The sequence below is a fragment of the Nicotiana tomentosiformis genome, chromosome 11 (assembly GCF_000390325.3).
Source record: "Nicotiana tomentosiformis chromosome 11, ASM39032v3, whole genome shotgun sequence".
Taxonomy (NCBI): Eukaryota; Viridiplantae; Streptophyta; class Magnoliopsida; order Solanales; family Solanaceae; genus Nicotiana; species Nicotiana tomentosiformis.
Genome location: NC_090822.1, coordinates 123,687,476 through 123,697,822, shown reverse-complemented (window position 1 = coordinate 123,697,822; position 10,347 = coordinate 123,687,476).

The following is a 10,347-nucleotide window of genomic DNA, read 5'->3' as shown; positions in this document are numbered from 1 at the left end:
TTTTGGGTACACATGTCCTACACGGACTCAACCCCAGTGTTGAGTCCCCAAAGTCAAATGCACATGATGCAAACAAATGTTCCTACTAGAGATCCGTCATGAGGCTATGTTATTCTAGGTTTAAAATCCTGGGGGTATATTTTAGACTTGGCTTACCCAAGCGGACAGCTCGAGCCGAGGTGGGGGCAACGTACCAGGAGCACGAAAGTCTACCTGGCCTAGTTACTCATCCAGCCTCGTTCTATTTGGTATGACCTCTGACAAAAAAGTGGGCCACGTGCACATATGCACCAATAGTTCAGAAGACTCAGAAGGGAGGCGTAAGAAGACAATTTAATATAGTTCAAATAATATCAAAGTTGTAAATGAGCTACAATTAGCACATTAGGCCCACAAATACAGTAATATCAACAATCAAAAAAGCCAAGCATAAATCACATTACAAGCTCGAATTCTGCATCCTAAACCAGAGATTCTAGGTTCGGTCCCCAGCAGAGTCGCCAGAGCTGTCACACCTCCTTTTATCGAAGATAAGGAGTTTTTCCAATTAAAGTGACATTATTCAAATGGAATTATTTATTTAATTAGAGTCGCCACTTGGAATATTTATTATGGTGTCCCAAGTCACCAGTTCATTTTTAAAATCCCAAATCGAGGAAATTGAGTCTGTTTAAAGTCCACAAAACACAGAAGACCGGATAAAATATTTTGTTAATCCGGGAGAAGGTATTAGGCATTTCTGGATTTTATAGTTTTAGCATGGTCGCTTTAACTATACATAACTTAATTAATTACTTAATTACGTACTTTTTAAAACCTAAGTGCGTTTTACTTTTTACCTCTTTTAATATGGTGTTATGGATTTATCCTTTGAAACGAATCTCGTGTGTGTAAATTCATTTTATTTTAGGGTGTCAAAATTGTGTCACACATATGCGTACACAATTAATAACACTCTATTATTATTAAGATTGTTTAGCCAAAGTCGCGTGAACGCGTACTTTGATTTATTTTTGAAAATCATAATTATGTCACACGAACTTGTACATAATCATGATAGTAGATTTAAAGTGTGCCTAAAGCATTCTAGGTGTATTCAAAAAATCTATTAATTTTCTTAGAGCTTGTTTGAGATTAATGTGGAGATCCATGATTATGGAACGAATGATGGTAGACAAGATATATAATTAGATAAACTATGTTAGAATTATCAGTTGATTTCTAAGGCTGGCTCATTTAGTAGCTACTAGATTTGATGAAAGACAATCAGTTAATAATAAAAGGAAATTGATCATAAAAGTTACGTAATTCTCTTTTTGCCTTAATGAAATCATGGTGAATCAAATAAGAGGAGTGAATGGGCCCAGGTGACAGGCCCATGTCAGCGTGATGGACGGCAGTGTTGGATTTACACCCCAAGCCTAAAGTCAGGCCTTATGTAAGGCCACAATTCTAGTTGCAATTATATTCACTAATTCCCCAGAAATTAACTATTATTCAGTTGTTTGGATGGACTTTCACTAACTTCATACCACATTATATAAAACAGGAATGCTTAACTATAATAATCAACATCACAATTTGTACACACAGTCTGACCTACACTAGGAGAATTTTAGTGTTTACTGCAGTAGCCACTTTAATTGCATTAGGTAATAACATACATTCTGCTCAAATTCAAAGTATAGCTAAAAAATACATTCTGCTCAAATTCATACTTGCATCCATATTCTAAATTAACCAATGTTGATTTCAAACTTGATTACTATTATAATTACATAATAACATACAGTCTTACCCAGAAATTCATATTACAGTCTAAACATAACAATTTGTGCTTCTATGAGCAAAAAATTATAGTGATTTCGCACACTTCTGATGCTCATGTTTTTGCCGTGTGATTTACAGATTTGACCAACTGGTTGTTAAATCCATGAGCCACAGCCATATCCATTGCAATAGTGGCCTTTGCTCGTCATGATTTCTGCTACCAAACTCTACTTAACAGAGCCTTATAAACAAATTTGAATTGAAATTCATGCTCAAAACCGCATGGGATATGTGAATGCCAAAACAGAATCTAACAGAGATAACATATGCTTTAGAGAAATTGATGAGCAGTAATATAATGATATGGTTGAACAGATTTCGATTCAAATCACTCAAACATTTTAGAATATTTCACAAAACGCAACATCACATAAACATAATAGCACATCTGAAATTCACAGAAGAAAACAGGGAAATTTGATTATGCTAAATTCAAAATTGTACAATTTTATAGAGGTGTACCTAGACTTGAAACAAGGTGAATTATCCAAATAAAGGAAGATATATAAATTTGAGCTCAAGGAATCAGAAATCAGCAGATTCAGCAGAGAAACAACAACAAACTTCTAACCAAACAGCATTCTAGAGTCCAGAAAATATACAACAATCTTTTTCAAGTGAGAGTTGCGTGTGTTTTTTAGATGAGTCGAGATAAGAGAAGAGTGTATTGAGGTGAATGTGTGTGAGTGAGGGAGAGGAATGAGTGAATTCTCTGAAAATGTAGATGGAGTCTGTCTGTGGGAGGGTCTTTTTATAGCAATGAGAGAATAAATCGAGAGAATCTGTCCACCCCCCCCCCCCAAAAAAAAAATAATGTAGGGAAAAGGGTATCTTTTGTAACAAATTTTGTACAATTGTCCTTTTCAGATTATTCCTTTTTCTTTCCAGTCCCTTTTCTTTTATGTATTTAAACCTTAAGTCCCATTTTTTTTACCTAAATTCTACTATTTTATTGCTAAATAGTCTCTTCCCCTATCTCTAGAACCTTCTTTGGCAGTTACAGACTAAGATTCCCTTAAGTTTTAATTCCCAAATGCCCCCCTTCAGTTTTGTGAATTGAAATTCTACTACTATAACCTCTTAAACGGGTCTAGATTGGGCTAGGTCTGTTTAATAGACTTGGGCCTGTACCTCATTCTTCCTTCAAGCCCAATGATGAACCAAAATCCAACCATTCTACAAACCAAACACTACTCCCAATTCTAGTAACTCTAAACCTAAAAGAAAAAATAATCTCAGAAGTTACATAACACAATTAATTCTAAAACCCATCTAAACAAACCACCGTAGTGTAATTAACGAGAATAATCTGATTAAACAAACAAATAAATAAAAAAAATATATGCTGAGATGCAACCAATTATAGAAACAGAATAAATAATACAAGGAAAAGATTATACCATTCAAAGCAACCAATTATGACAAAACTCAATTTGGCGAGTGAAACCAAATCCAACCGCCATACGTCTTTACTCCAATAGACATGTCTCGAACTTATGAAGCACTGATGGATCTAGCTGGAGCAAAGACTCATGCGAGTCAGATAGAGACAACAATCAACTTGTATCTGAAGAAAAGGGAAAAAGATTCAAAGAGGCGACCTAAGGCTCGGTCATTTCCAGATCTATTATTTGTGAATTTTGAAGGGTTTTTAGGAGACAATAGCTAGAGATTATGAAAGAGAGGGGGGGTTGTATGGTGAAAGTTTGAGGTGGTTTGGAGTGGTGCAGATGGTGAGAGAGAGTGAGGGAGATGAAGAAATGAGATGGTCTCTAGGGTTCGGGGGGTTTGTTCGGACAGTTATAAGGGGGAAGGATGATCAGTTCAGGGCCGTTGGATGTGGCATGATGAAGGGCTCAGATTAAACACGCCAAAACGGCATCATTTAAATTAAAGGGGAGATCGGACCGGGCTATAAGACTGGGTTGGGATGGATTTTGGCTGGCAATTAGGCCGTCTCCATGTTCTTGGCCCAGTTCGTTTCGAATAAATGGGCAGCCAACACTTCTTTCCCCTCTCTTTTGTTTTACTTTCAAAAATACCCATTTAATCAAAACATCCTAATTTAACACTAATTTACAAAATTAACCCTACAAGAATTATCTAATTAAAATAAATATTTGTGGATTACCAATTTCACTAATTAGATGAACCTAAGATGTAAAAGAAAAGTAAGAAAGATTACATGTATATTTTTGTGATTTTTATATTTTAGAAATGCAACTAAATCATGCAACTAAATGCAATAAATATCTAACATGTGATAACATGAAAACATAAATATTTTTTGACATTTTGTGATTTAAATTACTTCTAAATATGCGAAAAAGAGATAAAAATACGAATGCAAACAAATTAACTAAAATATAGAAAAACTCCTAAAAATCTATCAAAATAATTAAAAGCTATTTTGGAATGTTTTAGGAGCAATTTTATATCGGAAAAAAATTACGTGCTCATAGTGAGTGGTGGTGAATTTCACGCCGTTCTCAGAGGCGTCATCGTCGCCGCCGATGATCATGTTGATAGTACAAGCTGGTGATGGCGCCTTCGGCGGGCCTTGGTGTTCACGTCCTCTGGCGAAGTTGGTTCTCCCCTTATCGTTTAAAAGCTCCTTGAGGTTCCCTTGCCGCAATATGTTTACGACTTCTTGTCTGAGGGCAATGCAATCTTCTATTTTGTGCCCACGTTCCTGGTGGAACTCATAGAGGGCGTCAGATTTTCTGGTGTCCAGGTTTGATCTCATCTTCAGCGGACACTTCACCTTTGTTCCGAGTTTCTCAAGAGCGTATACTATTTATGTAGGTGACCCACAAAAATTGTGAGCAGATAATAAGGGGCATACCTCTTTCATTCTGGTGAGTTCCCGTCCTTGGCCGGGATGGACCTTCTTCATAGCGGGGGGGATGCGCAGCGGCCGTCCTGACGTATGGTTGGTGTCGTTCCCTGTTGGGTCACAGAACCGGGTGATCTTTTCTGGTGTTGTCTCTTCGTTCTTTCATGAATTCGACTTGTACCGAGGTTAGCCGATGAGTTGGTTCATTGAGGTCGTCCTCGTCTGCTCGGACCTCGGCACAATAAGCATTATGGATTTCGTCCCAAGTGGTTGGGGGATACTTTATCAATTGGCTCAACAGTTTTCTAGTTGCTCTTGAACCATCTCTACTCAGCCTATTCTGGAAAGTTGCGACTGCCATCCCTTCAGATACGTTCGGCAGAGTCATCCTTACTCTGTTGAACCGGGCGATAAAGTCCCTTTGTCCCTCTCCCAAGGACTACTTAATAGAGAATATGTCATTTTCTCTTGCTTCGGCCTTCTTGGCTCCGGCATGGGCGGTTACGAACTTATCGGCCATTCCTCGAAAGTTTCTATGGAGCGGGCTGGTAGCTGTGAATACCATGTTAATGCCCCTCCCGTAAGGGTTTCGCCAAACTTCTTCAGTAAAATAGAGGACACTTGTTCCTTGGCGAGGTCGTTGCCTTTCACGACGATGACGTAGTGAGTCACATGATCCTCAGGATCGGTCGTTTCGTCGTATATCCTGAGGTAGGGCGGCATTTTGAAGGTCTCTGGTATGGCATAAGGGGATGCGTCATCGTTGTACGACCGCACTACGTACCTGCCGGCGTCCCTTTTTGGCAGCAGCTTAAGAGCGCCCGGTATCTTGTCAACTCATTCTTGGTGTTCTTTCATCTAGTCTAGGAGTGCCTTGTTTTCATTCTCCATTTCTTCCATCCTCTTTAGAATGGCAGCAAGAGCGTTGTCACCTGCACTGTTAGTAATATTCTGAGTTATACTTGTCGTTGGAGGGTTCGGTCGGTCGCACTGCTCGTCTCTTTTGTTGTATCATGCAAGCTTTTGCGGTTTCTGCAGTCATGCCTAGAGAAGGTTTGTTGAGAGAGCTCGCTAGCGTGTTGGTCAGCCATGCTTCGAGGAGTTTTTTCACATCTGGGGGTGTCCCTTCTTCTGCAGACGTGGAGGCCCCTTTTCCGCTGGGTTTTGTTGTTGCAGTAGAGGGAGGCGACCTCTCTTGCCTAGAGGACGCGTTGGGCGTCACGTCCTCGCCTACTGTTTCACAGCTTTCGTTGATAACATCCATGAGGTTGGTTGGGAAATCACTTGTTATTTTGGTCCTTTCTCCTTGGTTACCTGCCATGTAGGGTTTTGTATGCACAAAGAAAGGAGATCTCGGGGTTTTTGACATTAGTGACGTGCGTTAATTGTAGATCTAGAGGAAACTAAAAATTTAACTAAGAAATCCCCATAGACGGCGCTAAATTGTTTGACAAAAAAATATAGATCTTGGTTCAACTAATTAAATTTATATAAATGAGGGTTAATCTTAGTTAGCTAACAACAATATCCCCAAGATGGAGTTCTCAAAAGTGCAATAAATACTATGTAGGTATATCTTGATAACAGCGGCATCATACATTCAATATTCAAGAAATCAAAGGCAATAATGTAGCATTAAATATTGATAAATAACAATAAATGACATTTAAGTAAATAGAATGAATGAGTCATCCAAGAAAGGATGGAATGTTCTTTCAGACAATGATGAGTGATGGACAATCCTTTGAATATCTGAGTTATTCTCGGATCTAGTGAAAAAGTTCAAACAAGAATCTTAGTGAAAAGATGATGTTTGTATGCTTGTAATGAAATCTGATTCTCTTTCTAAAGTCAAGGTGTATTTTTACAAATGAATATCACATGTCCCCTATCATTATTTCTTTTTTTATTTATAGGGAACATGTACCTAAAAAAACATAATAGTACAAGTGCAGAGAATATCCACTAGAATATTCTCTTTAATGTCTTATCTTGAAAATTAGCCGTTATAACTCTGTCAAGAGTACTCGACCTCGACCCTGATCCTTGTTGACTCCTCGACTTCAACCCTTGGTAACTCTTCGACCACAAGCTTCGCTGCTTCTAATTAGGCCATTTCGACAAACGACGACCTCGGAACGTTTCCCCCGGTATTATCTTGACTTAAGTATTCTAAAGATAGATTTTGATCCATACAGGTCTCTAGTGTGTAACCTTGACCGGCTTTATAAATTAAATATTTAACCAGTACATGTTCAGCGACATATTTAATCAATAATATAAGACTTTTGTAATTATAAACTAACTACAAGGTATTTTTAATCCATTTGTTGAGAAGCTAAAAAATTCAGATTGTATATTTTATTTCTTATCTTATTTTCTGAAGTCAGCGCGTACAAATATAACTTACATTTCAACCTATTTTGACATTCTTTTTTCCAGTTGCCTTTTTAAAACTTATTTTTCCTATTATTAAATCAATATTCTTACTCTTTTCTCTCTCCGTAAACTAATATATTGACTTACTAAATCAATATTCACCAATTGCAATTCTTTTTTAACTCCCTCCCCCTTTTCAGACATTGGATTTGCTTGAACTACTAACTTAAAGTATTTACTTAAAGAAATTAAGATATATGCTATTTTTGTTTTCTTACTCTTGTTTTTACATTTGTAGTTAGTCCTACAAATGTTAAGGTATTTTGATGACAATGCCGGCTTTTTGTGACACAAGAGTGGTTTATGGCATCTTCAATTAATTTTATAATACTAGTTCCCCAATCATAAACCAAAACGTTGAACTTTTTCAAATATATATGTTCTAGTTGATTGAGTAATAAAACAGAGTTTAATAGTATTAAAATATTTAAATCAAATGCAACCAACAAGAATGTGGAATAACCGTCATAATTGATTTCAAGCGAAAATTATCTGACTCTTGATTCTTAGTGGAGTAATACGTGGGATTTTTAAGAAGAGATGAAGGATAGTTTCGCAAAATGCAAAGGATATTAAATTATCTTTTTTTAGGTGTGTACAAAAACCTTAAAAGGGAGATAATATGGACGGCATGTAGTATCAATTGTTACTACAGAGGCGGAGCTAAGATTTGAAGTTTATGAGTTCTGAATTTGCTATGGAACCCATAGCTCGTTTTTGTTACTGGGTTGACAATTAAATATTTATATACATTTAATGGGATTTTCTAATACAAATACAGTGACTAAGCAAAAGTGACTGGGTTCGGCCGAACCCGCACATAATAGGCTTGCTCCGCCCTTGGTTACTGGTATAATATAATAATACTCTCTCCGGTCCATAATAAGTGACTTTTTAGCATTTGACACACCCCTTAAAAAAATATGAACTCATCCTAGAGAAAAAAAGATGTATTCACTAAATTATCCTTAATTAATTGTTACTTTGACACATTGGGATATGTAAATAAGGGCAAATTTTGAAAAAATAAAATTAATTCATTCTTGATTATATAAAAGGACACTTATTTTGGACTAAAATAAAAAAGTCAAAATGTCACTTATTATGGACAGGAGAGAGTAATAAATTAATATAATTTGGTGCAGGATCGTCCTACGTGTTTTTTCTCTCATATATCTCTTCTTTGAACCCCAAGAAAAGAAAAAGAAAAATGACACTTTATAGCCGTTGTAAAAATAATATAAATTTTAAACATTTTTTCGGCTACCAAATATAAATAGTTTATGGCGCTGGCTAAAAGTGATAATACCCCGAAAGAAAACGCATTATCCTTCCTCTGCTCCCTCTATTCTCCGAATCACACAGACATCAAATACTATACCCTTTTCCCAGTGTTAAAACGGAGTTCACAAAGTAATGAATATGGCATAAGCTGGAATATCCTGTAATATTCATAGTATAAATATTAAAAAGATAGTAAAAAAATAATTATCGGAATTAACAATAGAAAATAGAAGACTATATATACACTTTGTTTGCTACCTTTGTAAAATTAAGAGCATCTCTTGCGTTCTAATTCCTACTGATCTCACCTCAGCAGTTGAATTTAGAATTTTAAAGGTTTAGTTCCTTCTTTTAATTTTGCCATTTGGCGTTTAAATCCTCAATGTGTCCCCTTAGTTGTTAACTTGTTATAGTACTTGAAAGAGTGGTCTTTTGCTCACATCAGCTCTCATTTTCAAGTATAAGTTTGAAAAAAAATATATTTTGTTGGTCAGTGGAAATTGCTTATGTTCTAGTGGTTTTAAACTACTTCTTGTGCTTATTATTTTTTACGTACTCTTCACATGCAAGTGTTAGGATTTTCGTAAGAAGTATATGAAGGTTTCTTGTTTTGGTAGGTTAATATATATATTGAGTCTATTACTTCTTTCTTATTTTTCTCTAGATCATGACATCGTTTCTCATGTAACAAATGAGTAAAATTTATCATGCAAGGCTATATTATAATTAGGATTTCAATATTAAAACAACATTGGGATGGATCTTTATTGATAGTCAACAATATTAAAAATGAACCACTTAGCTCTTCTTCTTCTTCTTTTTTTTAAAAAAAGTCATAGAGTCACAAATTTGATGTTGTATGTGGGCTGAAACTAATACTTAACTTTATAGAGCTTTTCTTTCTCCGGCTGGCCGTGATTTTCTATATAGTTTGGAAACAATTAAGCAGTGGCGGAGCCACCTTATCCTAAGGGTCGTCTGGAAAATTACACTGGGTAGTTCGGTAATTTTTATTTTATATGTATATATTAGTATATGTTGACTCTCCTTAACTTCTTTGTGTGTTTACTTCTTTATATTTTTATACCCCTTAGTGAAAATTCTGACTCCACCACTAGAAACAAGAAACATCCTTTCTTCACTATGCATATTGTTCAATGTCTCTTCAGTTGCGTTGCTATGTAATCACTTAAAGTGATATAAGTAAAACAATATGAGAAACAATTGAAACATAAATGTTGAGAAAATGCAAAGGAAATTTGTATTGGATGATGTTAGTTAAACTTACGATGACAACAACTGGCTTCCAATAATAGCTGTTGATTTCATTGCAGAGCTCACCTTGTTATTTCAGTAGCAACAAAGTTCCCTCATAGTTCAAACTGAGGTATGTTTCTCTCTTTCTTTCTTTTTTTGTAGGGGGAGGAGGAACACTACTAAAAAATTCAAGTTTTAGCGACGGACAAATTCTGTAGCTAAACAGAAATATCCGTCGCTAATCTCATTTAGCGACGGATTAGCAACGGTTTATCAAGAAATTCTGCTTGCTACGAGCGTTTTAGCGACAGATTAGCGACGACGTTCGTAGCTAATTCTAGTTTTGAAATTTAAGTCATATACTCTAACAGAGTAAAGATTTTATTACACTGTAAGTGTAGTTTAACTTGTGATAGTAGGTTACCATATATAATATATTATTATTATAATTATCAATAAATGATTATCATTATAGAGATTGCTTGTAATTATGTTACAAGTGATCTGATTGTGTAAATATTTTTTACGCCGTTAATGATACAACTTAGCCTCTCTTTTGTCCCTTTCGTTTTATGTCTTTTTAAGTTTATAAAAAAGTAGATTAATAATAAATGGAGTATGCAAATCAAAGCTGCAAATACTTCCATGTGGAAACCATGGAGAAATGTAAATTCTGTTCACATCAAATAACATAGTAAGTG